Raw genomic sequence first — 4,364 nt, forward strand, 5'->3', positions numbered from 1 at the left:
CCCAGACCCGGCCCCGCCCCGCCCCACACCCTGGGCTGCAGCCCGCCTCTCAGACAGGACTGGGCATGAGCAGAAACCTAGCCTTCAAGGCGACCTTATGGAACACAGGGGAGACGTCCAGGAGCAGCTTTCTGGACCCTCTGCGGGCGAGGAGAGGAATAAACACTAATAAAGACAGGACCGCACGGTCGCCTCCACTGAGCCCCGCAACGGTCTTCATCTTACCCCGCGGAAACGGCAGCTCAGGCCCAAGTCTGCAGTCCCGGTTCACACCCAGGCCTAAGTGCCAGGAAGCCCCCTCCAGCCCGACCCCCCTGCCACCTCCCTCCGTCCGAATCTGGACGACAGAAGGCACCGCAGGAAGATGCACTGGACCAGCCAGGCGGCCCCCTGCTGAGCAGCGCCTGCTCCCTTGGCGGCTGGCCGCACCCAGGGGTCCTGCAGCCCTCGAGGTTCCCCAGGGGTCCACCTGACTGACTGCTGCCCCTGAGGCCTCTGCCAAGAGTCTCCCCAGGTGCCCTGGGCCAGGCGGCAGAGAGAACCCAGCCAACGTGGGGCTGCCCCTCCCAGGGCTTCGCCTGGGTTAAGGAAATACTTTCTGGAGCTTCGTGCACCCCAAAACGTCAGCTCCCCTCTGCACCTGCCAAGTGCGGTCCAAAGTCCACTCTGCTCCAATGGAAGAAAGGCCGGAAAGGCCGGAAGGAGAAGCCCGAGGGCCGAGGCGGGGGCTGTCGGGGGAGGCCCCATGGGTCCCGTAAACAGGAAGCACCCAGCTGTCCCAGGGGAGCAAAGCATCCCCCTAAGAACAGGAGCTTTTGTGGCAGAGGCAGCATCACACAGGGTCCCCTCCAGGGAGGAGGCACTACCACTAACTGCCAACAGCAAATCTGGGGGGCCCCTTGGAGGGCAAAGGCCATGCAACTATTTCTTCCATTTTATCATTATCTCCATTTTAAGCATTATTAAATTAAATGCTCAATGATGGAAGGGCGTGGGAACGAATGGATGGAGGGGTGAATGAATGAATGAATGAATGAATGAATGCCTCTTCTCTTGCCAGAGAATGACCCCAACAACAGGAAACACTTGCGAAGCTGAGAGGCAGCAGTTTAGAAAAAGAACAGCGAAACCCAGAACCTGGACTGGACCCGAGCACCACAACCTCGAGTGACAGCCAAAAAAAAAAAAGCCTGGAAACTTCTAAAGCAGCCCGAGATGAACCAACCGGCTATTCCATGGGATCCTTCCCACTCCGGACCCCTATGAACGTAAGCGAAAGACAAGCGGGCAAGGATGAAAAGGGGGCCCCGGCCCCGCCGACCCCGTGCTCGGCAGACACCGCTCGTCCGCCCCAAACGTGCCCCTGCTCCACCTGGAACGAGCTTTGGCGCGCTCTCAACACGGCCCGGGCGGGCTCACCCCCTCTGTCCTCAGCACCCCCAGGGAGACAAGCCACCGTTCTGACCCTGCAGAGCTCTGGGTACGAGAGAGGGACCGACGCTGTCTCCCCACCCGCTGGGACCCTCGTCACTCACTCCCCAGGGCCAGCAGGGGGACCACGGTGGGGCAGAGCAAGTGGTCCCATCGTCACGGGCATGGTGTCCAGGGCCGGGCTCCTGATGGGCAAAGGACGAATGTGGGCCTGGGAGACGCCTCGGTAAAGGCCCCCGAGGAGGTGGATGGGGCCTTGGCTCCGCCTCTGCCCAGGGGGACCGTGACCTGGGCTGGACTGCTGCAAGGACCAGGGGGCCGGAGGCCAGCCCTGACAGCAGCTGGCACGCTGCCCTGCCCACTGCAGCACTCCGGGGCGGGCGGGCCCCACGCGTCAGCCTCCTGAGCAGAGCCGGCCGCAGCGCCAAACACGGCCAGGGCTCTGCCTGTGCTTTGTCTTTCCAGGGACTCCCATCCCTGGACAGCAGGAGGGACTCAGGACAGTGGCTCCTGTGGAGAGAGCACGTCCCCATGTCCTGAGCCTCCCTCCGATGGCTCCAGGTCAAACTCGGCTGGAGAGTGCTAAGCACAGGTCACCATGGGAAGAAAAGCCCACAGGGAAGGGGGCCAGGAGCACGGACGCTCAGCCAGGGACGCGGAGGACAGGCCAGAGGGGCAGGCCCGTCTCTGGCCAGGGCCACCGGCGTCCACCGCCCCCGTGGGCAGTCCACAGTCACAGGCAGCCCAGTCCCCAGCCAGGAGTCCTCAGCGTCACATGGACACTCCCAGGTGGCTGAGAGGAGGCCGAAGGACCAAGGACAAAGCAGCTAAGAACAAGGGCGTGCCCCTGGGACACCTGCCAGGAGCTGGGAACCCCACAAGCTCCGTCTCACTCTCTGCTCAACAGACTTTGGAACGTGACGTTCTTAGGACCAACTACGAGAAGGACTTGGAGAAAACAAGTCACTTAGGCACGGCCGCCCCCTGTGACGGCAGAGCTGGGACGTAAACGCAGCCTGAGTGTGTGTGCGTGTGTGCGTGTGTGTACACGCATGTGCTCTAAAGGCCCCCCGGCCGACCCCGGCCGCCGGCCGCTTCTCCCCTACCCGGGACGCTGCCGCAGAGCACAGGAGAGAGAGTCCAACGCGTCTGCAAGCAAATCCAGGGGAGCTGAGAAGCCCACCCGAGCCTCAGCAGCTCCGCCCGGCAGACGCAGCAGCCAGCAGGCACCGGGCAGCGGGCAGCGTGGCGCCCAGTCCAGGCAGGCGCACCCCACAGGACGTGGCTGAGTCACGTGAGGAGAACAGACACCTCAGGGCTGGTGCTTACACAAAGCAGAGGCTCCTGCACAGGTCCCCAATTTCGCTCCTTTCTAGGGACTTTCTAGACTAAGGCCGAGTGTCACCAGGGCCAGGTGGCTCACAGGTGGCCTCACCACGGCGCTAGCTTGACACCGTGTGACCCTTCGACAGGCTCCTCGCAGAACCAAACCCCCAACATCTGCATCTGCAGATTCGAGGCTCCCTTGGCACTCCTAAGGCCCTGGTAAAAAGGCAATAAACATCTGCTGAGGGCTGTGGGAAGTGGGCTGGCCAGACGTCAGAGGGGCCGGGGACACCTGGGCCACAGGCAGCACTCAGCCAGGTCTGCGCCCAACCCCACGGCCCGAGACACCGAGAGGTCCTCACGGTCCTGATCCCAGCGATTCCATCCCTGGACCTGCTGTGCTTTGGGATGACACAGGATGCCCTGAGCCAGGCCCCGCGGGGAAGCCGGGAAGGAGCCGCAGCCCTGGCCACGCCCCTGGCCTTTGTACCTCTTCGGCCTCAGGGTCCCCTCCCCATGCCAGCAGAGCTTCTGCAAGAGAGCTGCCAGGTGGCACTCTGAGGACACAGAGACTGCTGGGTGGTTTGCCAACGACCTAGGAGATCCCCTCCGGGGACCTTGGGGGTTCAGGTAACCACCCCCTCTTCGCCCCACACCTGTCAGAGCCAGGCCAGCTCTGCTCGTCTGAGGTGTCAGCTCGATGGCCTTTGCACAGAGTGCCACTTCGAACCCGCACCACCTCGGCCCCACTGCAGCTGGTCCGAACACTGGCCTGGCCTCCCATGAAGAACTGGAGATTCTGGGCAGGAAGTAAATGCTCAGCTAGAAAGACGCTCCATGCCCAGTTCTGCCCTCAACCATGCCCTGCTTGCCCTCCGCCCTCCTGGATTCAGGACACCGGGCCTCCCCAGGCAGGGCGTGAGAGGAGGAGGGGCCGCCCTGCCACCACCGCCCCCGTCCCCCCCCGCCCTCTGTCTGCAACCCAACCCAGCCTGCACCTGCCGGACGCCAAGCTGGAGAAGCCCAGTCCACTCTGCGTCAGGGCCCGGGCCTGCTCTGTTCATTCACCCCGCCTGCCGCCAAGCACGTGCTCGGCCACCACGCCCAGAGGACTGAGCTGGAGGAAGAGGCCACTCACCTTCCCGAAGTCTCGGACATCGAAGAGGTCGAAGGGGTCAAACAGCTCGCTGTTCCTTAACCCAAACTTATCGTGGCAGACTTTAAGGAAGGTGCGTATGTTCTTCAGACACAGGAACTGGGGAGAAGGAAAAGCCGTTACAGAGTTGCTGAAGGGTGACAGGCAGCACCAGCGCACATGGCTTCCTGTGCCCGCACGGGCCACGGGAGAGGACGCGCTGGCCCAGACGTCACAGACAGCCTCCGCTCACCCGGGCCATCCGTGGCCATGCGCCCCCAGCCCCTGCTCACGCTCGAGCACACTCGACACTCACAACCTTAACTGGAACGAAATATGCCAGCCTTGAGTGAGCAAGGACAGAGTGCACAGACACATATCCGCACACACAGCACCTTCCCCCAGACTGACCCCAACGACGCCGCATGCGACAAAGCCAACAGTGGGGGGCTGACCCGTGAAAGCCGCGGAG

General features: G+C 63.2%; 1 protein-coding gene across 1 annotated transcript in view; it reads right to left on the minus strand.

The window, feature by feature from the left end:
- The window catches only part of LOC105302942 (rho guanine nucleotide exchange factor 25-like), a gene marked incomplete at its 3' end in the record, with an annotated part of 96,528 nt that extends 92,511 nt beyond the window's left edge, over positions 1–4,017 (minus strand). The window contains exon 1 of the mRNA XM_023521057.1: positions 3,896–4,017. The remainder of the gene's footprint in view (positions 1–3,895) is intronic.
- Positions 4,018–4,364: the final 347 nt, after the last annotated feature.

Source organism: Pteropus vampyrus, unplaced genomic scaffold (assembly GCF_000151845.1).
Source record: "Pteropus vampyrus isolate Shadow unplaced genomic scaffold, Pvam_2.0 Scaffold289, whole genome shotgun sequence".
Classification (NCBI taxonomy): domain Eukaryota; kingdom Metazoa; phylum Chordata; class Mammalia; order Chiroptera; family Pteropodidae; genus Pteropus; species Pteropus vampyrus.